Source organism: Meriones unguiculatus, chromosome 3 (genome assembly GCF_030254825.1).
Source record: "Meriones unguiculatus strain TT.TT164.6M chromosome 3, Bangor_MerUng_6.1, whole genome shotgun sequence".
Taxonomy (NCBI): Eukaryota; Metazoa; Chordata; class Mammalia; order Rodentia; family Muridae; genus Meriones; species Meriones unguiculatus.
In genome coordinates, this window is record NC_083351.1 from 70686464 (window position 1) to 70702785 (window position 16322).

The following is a 16322-nucleotide window of genomic DNA, read 5'->3' on the forward strand; positions in this document are numbered from 1 at the left end:
ACCAAATTTCATTTATTGTGAACTTTAATATGTTATATTTATAACAAATAATGAAATGATATTATTACAATATTATTAATGAAATACCATACTTTATATGGATCTTAGTTTTTATTACGTGTCCTTTGTTAAGGTCCTTGGATCAATATCATTTTATGAGAAATTTTTAACATGTACATTGTGGATCTACTGCTGGAAATCTAATACAGAAATGAAAATCGTATAAGACAACCCATTTCTTGAACAGATGGTTGCTGGACAAGCCATTTTCTTGAGGAATTTCCACCTGAAAGGACATAGGCTTCCTCTGGTCTTTGGTTATCCTGAGACCACAAGTATATTCCTCTGCCTGCTCCATCCTGATGCGGGACACTCATACTCTTTCCATGCCTGAGGCTAGCCATCCTGGGGCCACACACAACTTCCTATAGCACCCTCCTCCCTGCCACTGGAGACCAAAGCTCAGCATGAAAAGGTATACTGGGCTCAGCTGCTTTGCTTTGCTCCTAAAGTTAGTATTGGGTAATACTCTGGTTCCTTGGGAAAGGTTTGACACTAACAGAAGAAAGGGCGGGGAGGAGGCGGGGAAGGAGGAAGAGGAGCTGGGGTGACATCACACTCCTTCACATCTTGAAATCGAGGCTTCATAAACAAGTACCTATTAGTAATAAATAAACTACAGAAGGACTTGCTTTCTAGAAGTTATTTCAATGTTAGTCATTCATATGTTGATCTTCCAAATTATTTTTGGACTGTGAATTAACAACAGACAACAACGGAAACAATCCATTGAATTCTGTTTACCCCTTTGAACAAGTTGATGGCGTCAGTGGGTGACTCACCTTCTTGTGATGTCAGCCCTTGTAGTGGAGGGCTTAGACTAGATGTGGTCTATCTTAACTCTGAAGTTGACTGTGTTTCTGGCCTCCAGCATAATCTCATTGCTGTACTTTGCATCAAGGTCGCCTCTTTACTGTTTGCTTTCACTGACAGAACACTTGTGGAGGAAGAAAAGGCTAAGTGTAGTTCAGAGGTTGGATACAAACAAGCTACCTTCAGGGAGTCAGTCACTTCGTTTGCTATGCCTGAATTGATATCGAGTAGAGACGCAACCTAATGTGTGCACGCACCTAAATAAAGACTAACCTACCTAGGATGAGGAAATGTGTCTTTGTATCCAGAGCTTAAGTGGGGGGGGGGGGGGCGGGGGAGGGGGCACAGGGATTCTACCTATCAGTAAGTCAAACAATATTCTTATCTAGGAGAAGTTTCTTAACATCTGATAGTAACAATATCAGGATACTGAAACCACTTGCTCAGCCTTAGCAAAGCTGATTAAGAGACACCTTTTCTAAGACGGATTGAGTCAACACTCAGACAGGAAGCCATCAAAGGCAGGGAAGAAAATAAGAGCTCAAGGCTCATGCTTCCTGGGTTTGGCACATATGTTTGGGTCTTTTCTGTTCCACATGTAGCCATATAGTTTACATAAAAATATCTCCCCAGAGAATCAGAAAGAACAGATTTATGGAACCAGATGTGACTTAGCTTTTCTACAGGTGTGGTTCTGCAGCTGAAAGACCATGTTGTACCAGGGATGGAGTTTCTTCTTATGTAATCAATATAAATTACCACCGGACTTCACAGAGCTTGGTAAAGTAAATATGCGCCATTCAAGCTGGCCTTCTGCTGTATAAAGAGACCTTGATTCACCTGGGGTCTGTGAAAAATGCACCATTCAGTATGTAGAAAAGCAACTAGTAAAGAGTATCAGAGCAAGGCCCTCTAGCTTGGGCACCGAGGGGGCAAGCTGGTGATTAGATAAGTGTTGCATTTATGTCTTTTTCTTCATTAAGAAATACTTTGTAAATATTTTTGAAGTCTTGATATCTGATAGGAAAGGACTGAGGATAATGATATTAATATCAAACCCAAACAACATCAAAAACCAGAACACAAGAACAAAAGCACACTAATGAGAAAAGTTCTTTATATGAACAGAATTGGGGCAAGAAGAAGGAGGAAAAGAAGGAGGAGGAGGACTTATTTGGTAAATGGCAGAGCATTTTTATAATTACATACAAAAAGAGAATTCTAAAATTCTTGGCAAAGTAAAGATGTTGCCAGTTATTAAATATTTTATCAGTAAAGGAGTTAACACAAATGTGTTGGTTTTTTTTTAAGCTTGCTGTTTTTAATACTAGATTTTACAACAAACAAAAATGAATACTTTCACTTGAGGATTTATAATTTGCTTAAACCCTTTCAACTAGGTTTAACTAGTATTCAAATCTACTCCTGATAACTTTAATTTTTTTCTTCATTAATTTCTGAGAAAAAAATGGTATTGAAATATTTATCTAATACTTTCAAACATTTTGTTTGTTTGTTTGTTTGTTTGTTTTGAGACAAGGTTTCTCTGTGCAGCCCTGGCTATCCTGGAACTCACTTTGTAGACTAGGCTGGCCTTGAACTCAGAGATCTACCTGCCTTTGCATAGGTGTGGGCCACCATAGAGGCAGGCTTTCAAACATTTTAGATAGAAAGTAATTCAGTTTTATTTCTAGTATTTTAGTTTTTTTCTCCCATGGATATTCTTTGATCCCTGTTTTCTCCTTTCCTTATTTTTATTTACCCCCTTTAATTGTTTGGGGTGTAAACATTCAATTTCTATCTTTCTTTAAATGTTCATTTATTTAGAGACATGGTTTTACTAAGTAGTGCCTGGTTGGGCTGGGCTGGAACTAGCTCTGCATCCCAGCTTGGCCTCAAACTTGAGGTTCTCTGACCTCATCCTCCTAAATGCTAGACTGACAGGTATGTATCACCACAGCTGGCTTTGTTCCTGTTTGAAAATTTAACAAGAAAATATGACAAAGCACAGACTTTACCATCTTTTTAATTTGTCTGTGAGCTATTATTATTTAATAATCTCTATACTTTGTTTTAAATCCAAGAGTTTAACTGTTGGCCTTTCTTCCTTTCTTTCTTTCTTCCTTCTTATCTATGATCATCTATCATTTATTTATCATCTATCTATCTATCTATCTATCTATCTATCTATCTATCATCTAACGATCCATCCATCCATCCATCTTTTTTCTTTATTACAATTTATTTACTGTGTATCCTGACTGTAGCCCCCTCCCTCATCTCCTCCCAATCCCTCCCTCCTTCCTTCTCACCCCCCACCATGTCCCTCCTCTAGTCCACTGATAGGGGAGGTCCTTCTTCCCTACTTCTTGACCCTAGCGTATCAGGTCTCATCAGGACTGTCTGGATCCTCTTTCTCTGTGGCCTAGTTAGGCTACCTCACCAGGGGGAGGTGAACAAAGAGCTGGCCACTGAATCCATGTCAGAAACAGCCCCTGCTCCCCTTACTAGGGAACCCACTTGGAAACTGATCTCCCATGGGCTATATCTGTGCAGGGGGTCCAGGTCCATCTATGTATGTATGTATGTATGTATGTATGTATGTGTGTATGTATGTATGTATCTATCTATCTATCTAAAATAGCCAATACATACAATCTCCCACCAACACACTTTTTTAAAAAAGATTTATTTATTTATTTTATGTATATGAGTGCTCTAGCCGCATGTACACCTGCACACCAGAAGAGGGCACCAGATCCCAGTACAGATGATTGTGAGCCACTATGTGGTTGCTGGGAGTTGAACTCAGGACCTCTGGAAGAGCAGACAGTGCTCTTAACCTCTGAGCCATCTCTCCAGCCCCCCAACACACTTTTTTTGACATATACAGTTTATCTTTACGTATAGCATAGCACTCATCTTTCCTGGGTACGGTTCAGCCCCAACTCCACCGCACTCCCCCACCCCCACCCTACAGCCTCGGAGCTGAATACCAGGACTTTCATTTGCTGGGCAAATACTCTTCTACTGAGCTAAGTCCCCAGTCCCTACATACATAATTCTTTATTCTTTAGAAACTCCTTAAAACACAAGCTGGGGCAGTAAATTATTTGACCTTCATAAAAATGGATTTGTTTTTTTAGTGGGTATATTTGAATATCAGTTTATCTGAGTGTAAAATATTTTGCTTGGAACTGAAGACATTATATTTTCTTTTAATAAGTATTATTAATTAAGGGAAGTTGACTGTGATGGTAGTCACTGTTTTCTCTACAGTAAAATTTTGATTTTATATCTATCTATCATCTATCTATCTAGTTTTTTTGTTGCCATTTGTGGGGGTTTTGTTATTGTTTTTTCAGTTGAAAGCTATCAAGGGATACGTTCCAAGAAATGTGATACTGGGCAATTTTGTCATTGTGTGGACATTTGTCATTGTCTTAGAACATAATTAAAGAAATTAATATGGCCATGATGTCACGGAGTGATGTGATCTTGAACACCACTGTATGCGTACAGCATCACTGACTACAGCATCACTGACTACAGCATCAAGGACTAAATGACAATACGTGCATGTACACACCCTGAAAGTAAAAGTTTTTACATGGAAAATAGTCAAAATCTAAACACTATATTTTTATTGTATTGGAAAATTTCAGTTGCCAACCTTGCAAAAGATAAAAATGACACACTAACTTTGCAGAACAATTTGACAATGTTTTACAAAGGCAAACTTATACCTAACCTTAGGCCCAGAAATTCCATTTCTGGGGTCTTATTGGAGACAAACGGAAACTTATACACACACAAACACACACACACACACGTACACACATAAGATTAAGGTAATTAGAATACCTCATTCTTTTACTATTTACCCTGTTTCTTTCTATATCACTGTTCAGATTGCTCTTGTCATAAATTCAATATATATTTTTTAATTCATATAAATAAAATTAAACCATGCCTTGACTTTGGATAGTCTATTTCACACAGTGATTTTATGAGTCATACGTGTTCTTGCATGTACACTGAGTTTTTCTTGCTTAACCAATGAAAAAAAAATAACATGTGTAGTCTATTTCCCATTGTCCTGTTAAGGGTCACTTAAGTTTTCAGTTTGGGATAATGTAAATAAAAATACTGTAACATTAAAATACTTTTATTTTGGTGAGGTATGTGTGTCTGTGTGTGTGTTTACAAATGTGTTTTAGTTACCTTGAGTATAAACTAAGAAATGAAATTTTTCTGCCTAAGAGTATCTATACGTTTAACTTTGTAAGAAGTTGCTAAAGTATGCTCATGCCATTTTCAAATCTCATAAACAATAAATTGGCACCCCTGGCACTCTGCTTTTATGACGTTTGAAGAAGTTAGTCTCCTGTGTTCAAACCATTCTAGTGGCTTTCTCTCGTTTTCTCATATTTTCCGTATGTCTAATGGAAGATCATCAGTTTTACATTATTATTACTACAGTTGTGTGTGTTTGCACGGTATATGTGCACGGGTATCCATGGTGTGCACGTGGAACTTTGTAATGACGGACTTTATGAAGAAGGTTCAATTCAAGTTATTTGCACAAGTTCTAATTGGAAGTTTGTTGTTTGGTTTTGTTGTGGTTTGTTGGTTCACAGTTCTGCCGCTTCGCCCAGGTTGCTCTCAAACCTGCTGTGTTACCCTCGTCTGGCTTCAACTCACAGTGATCCTTCCACTTCAGCTCTTCGGTCTTGGCGTTACACCATGCCTAGCTTAGTTTTAATCAGATTTATTTTGATTGCACCTTTGGCTGTAAATCGCCATCATGTACTGTGCATATTTTCTTCAGGACAGTAACTTGCCTTTCCATTTTTTCAGTGTTGTCTTTTGATAAGCCAAAGCTTTGTATTTTTATACAATTTAATTCATCATTCTTTGAAATGTTGTGACTAGCATCTTTTCTTTTCTTTTCTCTTCGGGAAACATATGTACACACCCAGGAAGCAAAAAGCCTCATGTTTTCTAAGAAGTCTCGTTATTTTGGTGCTTATGTTTAGCTCTATATCCTGGAGATACATATTTATACATAGTATCAGGTAGCTATTGAACCGAATTTTTCTATTAGCTTACCCAACTGTCCCAGGACAACTGAATGTGAGACATTTTTTCTCAAGGAATTGCATAGGCTCTTCTGTTGAAAATGTGTGCTCTGACTTCAGTACTTCTGTCTGTTGTCTATTCATAGGCTGAAATCTTATTGTCGTAGTAGACTGTAGCTTTGTGAGAGTGAGAGCCATCACTCGCATTGATATTATTTGCATTGTTATTATTTTCAAGAGGGAGGTTTAGTACTTTCATACAATCTTCCCCTTTACCACACCATCTTTCTCGTCCTTCAAACATCATCCTAGCACATGATAAACACATCTGATTACTTCTAGTTGCTTTTATTATTTCTCTCCTCTCACCTCCCCCTATTTCATAATCACTCCCCTATTTCATAATCACTGCACTTCTCTTCCTAGATTAGTGTTTGTTAAGACTAATTCCCCAAGAGTACCTGGTAGGGGTTTATTATTATTATTAGAGCTAAAAATACTGAGGAATTTGTCAATAGTTATCTTTCTAAAGACATCTTTTCTGAAAACTTCTTTGAATTTTCTAGGTTTGTTGCACAGCTTGCCATTCTAAGTCTTCAGTTCTCAATCATCTTAGGAATTTCCTTTCTAAGAGTGAAAGGAATTTCCTTTGTATGTGGGTGGAAATTTGAATCCTCCATTTCCTGGTCCCCACTCTCCTCTTTCTTTATACTCTGATTTGATGGAGAAGATCACCCAGAAGATTTCTGGGTAAGTGTTCAGTAAAGACAACATTTTTAAGAACTTAATTGCCCTAATGTAATAGAATTCTAGGCCAGTGATGAGGGTCCTAACATGGCCAGGGTGGCCACTGAATCCCAAAGAAAGCATGTGGAAGTAATGGTAAAAAGACAGAAAAGGATTTTATTTTACATAATGAAGCTAAGATTAAGCATCTTTACACATCCTTGGGGTATTGACTTGAGCTTTGAAAGGAACTTGGGCAGGGGGCAAGATGTATGCCTTATTAAGTAGTCTTCGTCAAAGTGTGGTCTGGGTGGTCATTATCTCAGTTCTGGTTCTGCAAGATGGCTTGAAGAAGTCCTTATCGCTTGAGGGGACAATCCAGTTACCATGAGGTGATTGCTTCTGCTCGGGAGTGATCTCAACCTGGGTGGCCTGTCTAACAAGTGTTGTGTCTTGAATTTCAAGGTGACTGCAGGCTTAGTACAGAAAATAGAGACTTTTTTTTTTGGAGGTTTGAAACAGGAGCTATAAAAGCTGAAGGTCAGGTTCTTCAGTTACTCTGACCTTTGTGCCTATAGTCCTGAAGGAAAATGAAATGAATGGGGTCTGAACAGTTTATAGACAAACACTCCAGAGTGATCAACATGCGTACATGCATGGTTTGGTAGGAACTGAATCCAAAGTACAGGAGGCAGATATAACATGAAGGCATGGTTGCCGGGTTTTTTATCCTGCTTTTAGTTACCTTGTGAGTCCAAATAAGGAGTCTGCGCTCTTTAGCAATGCATTTGCTGTGTATTGGATACATCTGTATATTTTTCTATATCTATATATCTATATTTGTCTATACTACATACTTAAATACTTATCTAACTGGGCATAGAATTCTAGACTGTAAATACTACCCCTAAAATTTCTCCAGACAGTATTTGTATTTTTTTCATTACCTCCTAGTTCCAGTGTTGATCTTAGAAAGTCTGATGTCATCTTGATTACTGAATATTTATATGGTGCCTAATTCTTTTTTTCTTTCCTTTTTTTTAACCTCAGTATTTCAAAATGTTACAATATTATGACCTAGTTGTTAGATCTCAAACCTGAGACAAGTCTCCCTTGGTGCCTGTGGCTCCTCCCAGCATTTATCCCACCACTACCCTAAACTTCTCCCTCTGGGGACCTGGCCTTCAGCTTCCCTTCCCTCATCCTGATCCCTATAGAACTCAGCCATGTTGACTATGCTGGTCTCTTGGCCCAGGCCTCCTTGGGTCTGTAGCTCCTCTCTTGCTCAGCACAAAAACTGCCACAAGGCCTATTCTTCGACCTGTGTTAAAGTCTCTACCCAGTCCTTAGAAGTGATCTGGTAAGTACCTCATGCAAAGGGATCATTCCATTGTCACACATTACCATGTTCTGATGGTTTGGTCTGCTCACTGTTCTAGCCAGGCCCCAGTCTTTCATTAAATAGGCACAGACCTCCAACCAAATCTCAGATCTACAACACATCCCCGTGACGAGCTGGTCTGACCCTCAGACCCCATAAACACCAGGATGAGAAGGCCTGAACCAAACGTTCTAGCCAAACCAACCACATAAGTTCATTACCCATTTGTTTGCCTAAAGAAAAGTTTCTTCATCCTTTAAGCCAATTACAGACCTTTGGGTCTATTCAGACAGTGGTATTTAAATACCAGTCGCTGTTTTGCCGTGTGCACTCCTGAGTGGGGTCGACTATGTACTAACAACACTTCCTAGGATTAGACTAGAGTTATTTCTGCACACACACATAGAGCACACTGTCTACACTGAAATGTCTACAAATAAACTCCAAAAGGTTATAATACTAAGCCTAACTACGAGTGTGGGTGATTAAAAACAAACAAACAAACAAACAAACAAACAAAAGCCCTGAGTGACATAGCCCCATAATCTTAGCACTTGGAAGGTTGAAGTAGATTATGACTTTGTGGCAAGGCTAAGCTATAGAATGGAAGCTCTATCGTAAAGATAAACTGTAGCTTAAGATTTTATGGTGAGAACTGAATAATTATAAGCAAAGAGTAGAAATGCTATAACTTAAGGAGAAAAAATTATATGTCCAGAGGATAGAAAGTACAAGCTAAAACCTATGAGAATTTTGCGTTCTTGCCTACCCCCAAATTTCTAGCTAATGTTACAAATACATTTCCTGGGAGGCAACTCAGTATAATACTGGACATATGAATAGCATACCTACAGCTTGCTCACAGGCTCCTGAATCACAGCATTATTTCTCATGGATTCGAAACTCCTCCGTGAAGGACTCTGAACAGCTCAGCTGAAGATGGAACACAGGAGAGCATGTCTAGGGAGTGTCAAAGGCTCGTGAGAGCCCAGGCAGGTAGTGCTGTCTTTGAGCTTCCCTTTCCCCCTCTGTGGAACATGGGAGGAGAACAAGATTAAATGAAATAATATAAATAACTTAGCCCTGAGCCTACTGGGGCTCAATAAGCATTAATTTTTTTCTTGTAAGTTTGGTTTTGCTTGTTTGTTTTCCTTTCAAGCTGGATTGCCTTCAACTTCTGTCTTTCCTAGGAGAATTCCATGTAGAACAAAATGCATGTTCACTGTTGTCTCTATTTTGACATGTGAGTTTTGGTCATGTCTGTAACTTTTTTTTTTCTAGCATGAAAAGAGAAGTTTGGGGCAGTCTTGTTGGAAAACAAAGAAAGTAAGATCAGCATCCCCTCAGATCAGCTTTGGAGACACTTAGATAGCGATGCCTGGACAGCTTACTCCCAAGATCTGCACCAGCTTTGCATTGCAGAGGCGATGAGAACTTATTCTCACTGCTAGAAAAAAAAATTAAACTATATAGACAGAAATGGGACACGGAAGCCAAAGTCCACAAGAACACCCTTGAATCTAAGGTTTTCCCCTCCTTCTTTTGACAATGTTTAGAAAACCAGAGACTATAAACCTGCAAAAGGAATCTTGGATGGCTTACAGAAATAGGAAGGTCACCAAAACACTTAGCAGATATTGAACTTTTACAAAGGTATTTAACTTGATTAATATTATTCTCTAAGGCAGAATAAACTTCAGCATCATAAATGCTCACTAGAGGTGAACATATTATGACTGGCTGCTGGGGACTATCTAATCAACTCAATTGGCCTAATCCTGCATTTCCAGGGACTCTTAAATCCTACCCATGTGAAATAAGTCAAATGGTTGCAGATCTTCCAAGTTACTCTCAGCTGTCTTAATCAGTGTTTCCTAAATTCGATAGGTTTCTGACACACCTTTGAACTGCCAAATTAGGCCTGATTGGGGATCTAGTCCCTGCCTTTCCACTTGATTATAATTACACCATGACTTATTTACAAGAATATGGGCTGTGACAGTCCATGGTTTTAGTGCCCCAGGAAAAAAGCTGCTTTCTAATTTAGCTGCTCAAGCGTGAGCCGTAGCAGTGAAAGCACTGTTCAGTGAGAGGATTGTGAGGGCCACGCCCATGGTGGCTGGTGGTGTCTCTTATATCCCCAAAGTGCGTGCCGGTGTTACTGTTAATTGTCCACCAAAGCTTGTAGTCTGGTGTGCTGCTTGAGGGTGCTGGAGCTACTTTAAAAGGAGGAGACTAAAAGGAAGTCTTCAGGTCATGGGTGGTATGCCCTGGAAGGAGCTGGGGGGAAAGCGAGTCCTTTTCCTCTTCTGTCTTTCACCTCCTGGCCAGAAAATAAGCACTTTTGTTCTACTCTGGCCCTGATACATCACCACAGACCCAAAGCAATGGGACCAATGGATTGTGGAAAGAAATTTCTAAAACTGGAAGTCCAAATGAACTTTTACTTTTTATAAGCTGATTGTCCCAGGTATTGTTATAGTAATGGGAAGCTAATTAAAAACAACAAAAACCTAATGCAGCATTTGCAATGTCAAGGGTTTCAGGAAACCCTTTCCGGTGAGCTCTGCCTGGGCCTTCGTTCCACCTCTCTTGTTGGTCTAAGAATGCCTCCTTTTTGCGTCTCAGCTGACAGCACAGGAATGGGTTGTGTATGGGCAAGCCTCTTGGCCACCTAGACCATGGAGGAATGACTAACCACCCAGGTTGCCCACAGGTTTCCCCAAGCACACATCAATCAACATGTGCTGTCAGCTAGGTTTTCTTTGTCTTGATGCTTTTAACCACCCTCTATTGACTGAAAAAATTATTTGTAATTTAATTCACAGGTTACACTTTGTTACTGCTTTTACTATTACTATTCTCTCCACATTACCTGAAAGCAGAAACCTTCTTTTTTTTTTTTTTTTTTTACTGGCATTTGTGTATAACCTACTTTCAGTTCCTGTGTCAAGTACAACACAGAACACAAAATGCCCAACAGTGCCTAATGCAAGTGGGTTCAATGGACTGAAGTCAAGAATGTTCACTGACATTATGGTAACTCGTGGATGATAGCCACCCTTCCTGGGGAACATGAACTGGGGAGAAGGTCCAGGAGAGCAATCAGAATTGGTTAGGTTTCGTCCAGACTACAAAGGTGGATAATGCAGATTGATTGAACCGGTTATGTGGGATTGTCTGAGCATAGCTTCTTAAGCTGAGGGTTTCAACTCTATTTGGGATCATAATTGAATATAGAAGTCACCCACAAAGGTTTCTCAATGTATAATAGCAAAATCTAAATCAAAATCGGACATGTAAAGACTCCAAGCTCTTCCTGGCCCCACGAGGCAGAGCCGCATGGTACTCCTTCACTGTGGTCTTGATCTAAGCATATGGCCTGCGCACTGAACATGCCTTCCATCACACCATAACCCCCAAATGTGGCCCGAGACCCCTCAGCTCAGATTCTATTGGATGTTATGAATTGTGGTGTTTTTACCTACAGCAAAGCAAAATGGTTCAATTATAGCAGACAAAGCCTTTCAATATCCCCCCCCATTCCTTAGCACGTAAGTATCAAATTAGTAGATCTTTTGACTATATTAATTCTCTGTCTTGATTTTTATAAAAATCATCTGATGGATTTTGGCTTGAAATTAGGACAAAATTTCCAACAATTTCTGAAATCTCGCACAACATGCTAATGCTGTTTTGTTCTGTGCACTGGTGGGAAGCAGCATTCTTGACACTGGCAATTACAAAATGAGAGTATGGATCAACTCTAAAAACTGTTGAAGATGCCCTATCTTTTGTATCAGCCAAGAATTAATTCTTTATGTGAAAATTAACAAACATTTCTATCTCATCGTATGCAAATTGTCTTTGATAACAAAAGTAAAATTATATGTATGCTCAAAATTAGTCTACTTTAAAATACATTTCTTTATAATTACTTTTCCATGAATGTTTGTTCTGCATAGCCATTTTATATAACTACATGCCAAGGTTGTGCAAAATTTCTTGAGTGTAAAGGGATCACAAGCAGAACTGTTTAGGAACCCCTAGTCTAAACTGTCATGGCTCACTCCTCACCAACTTTTATCTTAGTTGGGACTTTCAGAGAACTCAACCCTTTCTGCTCAGGACACATCACTCAGAATCTTCTATTTATTCATTTCTTTTCTTGAAAAACCTCACAAAGGTAGTTCTCATGTTTTTATTACATTTAAAGAGAGCAGACTGTTAACTGCAGCACATTAATAATTCCTGGATGGTGGTAAATCACATCTAAACAAAACTATTTACAGGGGGTCCAGTAAAAAAATCTACTCAGATAGGCTACTCTGGGCATTTCCTAACCAGGTCCTGGTTAGATGTTTCTAAGCAGCTTCTGGTTGCCAGGCTAATTTCCTCTCCTTGCTCATCACCCTGAGAGTCTTTGAGATGTGTTCTAGACCTGATTTCTCTTACCCACTTGTGACAGAGAAGCGTGTTTTTGTTTGAAAGGGTCAAAACATTCAGAATCTAACATCCAAAATATGTGCTTTTCTTTCTTTCTCTCTTTCTTTCTTGAAGTCAAACCCCCTGCAGTATAAATCCTTTTTAAATGAAGAAAGCAGGGCCAGAAGGAATGAAGCATTTTTGGTCCCTCTCCAAAACTGAGAGATAGCACCAAAACAGGAAGTGGATGATTTAAATATCCACTCAGCATCTTGGCAACATATTTATGTTTAAGAGACTTAAGGTTAAAAGGTTTTAGTCTGGCCTGGGAACGCTTCATCTTCCTCTAGGATTTAGAGCTTTGGGAAAACTTTTAAGCACTGAGCAAATATTTGCAATGAACTATTTTTCTGAGACCAAATTGTGACCTAGAATGCCATGGGACTGTTTCTGATGTGCACCAAGCCATCACTCCTCTTCCAATCCTTAGGATTATCACCAGCAATCTGGCTTGGTGTGGTCAAAAAACCACTGTTTTCCTTTCCATAGAGGAAGAAGAATGCAAGCCCAGTTACCATAACGAATGCTCCTGGAGTTGAAATGAGTGACCGTATGAGCAAAAATCGAAAGGTTGAGATTCACGAATGTGCTGTTGTTCTCCAGGACCCATGAGGGACCCCGTGTTTACAACTAGAAGTGAAGAGTGGAGGGAGCATTTACCTGGAGAAATCTGACTTTCCTTCCTCCCCTTCATCCACCAGACTTGAAAGCTTTTAGTTTGTTATATAACTTACCAGCACACCACTGAAAAGCATCAAAAATGAGCTAAAGGTTTTTTGTCTAATAGGATAGAAGAATAAAGTTTCATTAATTAAACTTGGAAAAAAATAGAGGATAGACAATGGCTGGCTAGTTTAGGTTTTCTGTTTTTTTTGTTTTTTGTTTTTGTTTTTGAGACAGAGTTTCTCTGTGTAGTCTTGGCTGTCCAGGACTCACTTTTATAGACTAAGCTGGATTCAAACTCACAGAGGTCTACCTGCCTCTGCCTCCCCTGGAATAACAGGCTCCCGCCACCATGCCTGATTAGGCTATTTAGTTTTAAACACTATATTTGACATGATATGTGGATATTTGATTGGGTTTATTAAAACAGGCATTTTGATGAGTTGTTCTGATAAAGATACATCTTTGAGAGTCATCAGTATCTGAATTCTATTTGATACCGAGACAAAATGGGCTCAAAGCTATGGGTGTGATGGATGACTCCTGTAAAGACTAGAAAGTAGCAAAGGAAAACAAGAATGGCCATTGTAGGAAGGAAGAGGATCAGGAGAATGTGACATTTAGAAAAGCCATGTGAAAAAAAAAAAACAAAACAAAAAAAAAACAACTTCCCAAAGGAGGAAGTGAATTGGATAACAGACTGATAGATGAAGTAAAATAAGTCATAAGAATTGATCTCTGAATTTGACCATGCAGACATCTGGACAAGCTCAAGATAGTGAAGAAAAGTCCTAACTGGCATGGCATGAAGAGATAGATAGGCAGGAAAGAAACTGAGACAGCAAGTAGAGACAATGCTTGGAGAACTTCTGTTGAAAGAGTAAAAGCTTGTAAAAACAGCTAGAAGTCACGTAGCCCTGATGAAGATCTTCTCTTTTCTTAATTTAAGATGAAATTGATTTCATTCTGCGCATATAAAAAAATGGTGTGCATAATCCAGTAGAGAGAGAGGAATCCACAATATTAAAGAGAGGTGGAGATTGTAAGAGCAATGGCTTTGGAGATGTGAGAGAGGAAGCGTAGAACTTCAGAGAGGTCAGGGAACAAAGGAGGCCTCATTTTCGGAAGACAAACTGTCTGGATTCAGTGGAGGGTAACTGGAGAATGAGGGAGTGAAAGGGGGAAAAATTCATTACCTGGGAAGGAAAGGAGCTGGGTATTTGGGAAGCTTCAAGAAAGCAGAGGGAGTCTGAATTTGGACCAAAGAGCAATTGCCTGCCAGGTAGCCCAGTGCCAGTAGCAATAGAGTTTGAGTAAAAGCAGTCAAGAAGCATGGCTGCTTCCTTCCAGGTGAGTTCAGCTGCCTGTTGCTACACAGAACATTGCATTTATAGTGGTGAATCAGAGGATGTCAGCTGGGAAAGGAGGGTGGGCGGCTGAGGTGTGTTGGTAAATAACATCATAAAGCTTAAGAAACAAAGGCTGGGAGGATCATACTTAGGAATATTGAATTATTGAGAATTATGGGAGAAATAATATCAGAAGAGTCATGAAGAGATAGCTAAGACTCTATAGAGATGAAGCAAAGTAATTCTGGGATTGGCAAGCGATGAAGCAAGGAGTAGTGGACAGTCTTGCTAGGGAGAGGTGAGGGTTGGAAAGGGAGGTTGGGAAACAAAGAGGAGGCCTCCACCACCAAGCCAGTGCTGACATGAAGACTATGATGTCACAAGAGCCACTGAGTGGAAGCACAAAGCATGCAGGGAATAGTCAAACTGGAGTTGAGTGCAGGTCCTGACTGATGGCCATTCTAGAGCAGCCAGGAGGGGCCTACAGAGCCTCTGAAGAGGAAGTAAACAGGTACTGAAAAGTGACCTAGCAGTCTTCGGGGTCCTGAAAGACCCATGTAGACCAGCGTTTCTCCGCCTGTGGGTCATGACCTCACTGGGGGTTGTCTAAGGCTATGTGCATGTTAGATATTTATATTACGATTCATAACGGTAGCAAAATTACCGTTATGAAGTAGCTGTAGTAATTTTGCTATTGAGGGAGTCACCACAACGTGAGGAACTGTGTTAAAGGGTCGAAGCACTAGTCAGGTTGAGACGGATGCAGACAGTCCTGACGACCTGCCATCCATCCAACCATGGCGGTAAGGCTTGCACAGCTGCAGAGGAAGAAATAAGAACTTTTTTTCTTTTCAAAGTACAGCCTGTTGTTTGTGTTTTTGTTTTTTTCCTTCTCTGAGGACTGAGTTTAAGCCTGTGAAGAAGTTGTGAATCAAAAATTCCCCTCGTTCCTTTGTGATAATTGCCCCCTCTTTTCAGACTTGCCTTGTCATTGCTTGCTTGTCAGTCTTCACACAAGTTAAAGTTCACTCTGCTCTCAGGTCTATGTCTCTTGTCTTGGCCTTCTCCTGGTCTTTGGGATGTGCCAACAGGAATAGGTGGATGAATTAATCAACATTTAGGTAAACAAAAACTCCCCTATGCATTGGGGAAAAACAAAAACAAGCGAGGAACACAAGAAGCCGCTTCCACCCCATTCAGGTCCCTACTCAGCTGACTTCTCGCTGTTGCATTTTGCTCTTGCTTTCACCTCCCTCCCTCTCTTCCTCCCTTCCTTTACTTAAGACTGGATCTCATGTTTTCCAGGCTGTCCTTGAACTTGCTATACAGTCAGGGGGGCCTTAAATTCCTGTCTCCTGCCTCTGCATCCCACGTGGTAAGATTACAGGAACACATCACTCCACCTGGCCTTTCTGGGCTCTTGACTCCCACCTACTGCCTGAGCCCAGCCCTTTCTCTTTGATCTTTCTGACTGGCAAGGAGAGGTGAGTGCGGCGTCTAACCCTTCAGAGCTTGGCACACCTCACGGCTCGCCCCACTTGGAGAAACCAGGGGTTGCACGTAAGCTTTGTCTCCTGCTGCTCCGTTTCGAGCCTGCAGTTGTGAACAATTACCCAGGGAGCACATTGGTGGTCAAAAGTATTTCCTGCTTCTTCCCTTCCACCCGAGGCCACCACTGCCCACAATCATTGCTAACTCTTAGGTACGTTCACTTAGAGATAGTATCTTGCAAGAGAATACTATTCTAGTTACCTTCAACTCAAG

General features: G+C 40.1%; 1 protein-coding gene across 8 annotated transcripts in view; it reads left to right on the forward strand.

Annotated features, from left to right (window-relative positions):
* The window catches only part of Cald1 (caldesmon 1), a 172662-nt gene that overhangs the window by 15892 nt on the left and 140448 nt on the right, over window positions 1-16322 (forward strand). Inside the window, exon 1 of one of the 8 annotated variants that reach the window (XR_009590748.1) lies at window positions 6686-6704. The exons of the other annotated variants lie outside the window; for them this stretch is intronic. The gene's annotated coding sequence lies outside the window, so the exon portion shown is untranslated. Of the gene's footprint in view, window positions 1-6685; window positions 6705-16322 lie in introns of those variants that run through there. 8 annotated transcript variants of the gene reach the window in all.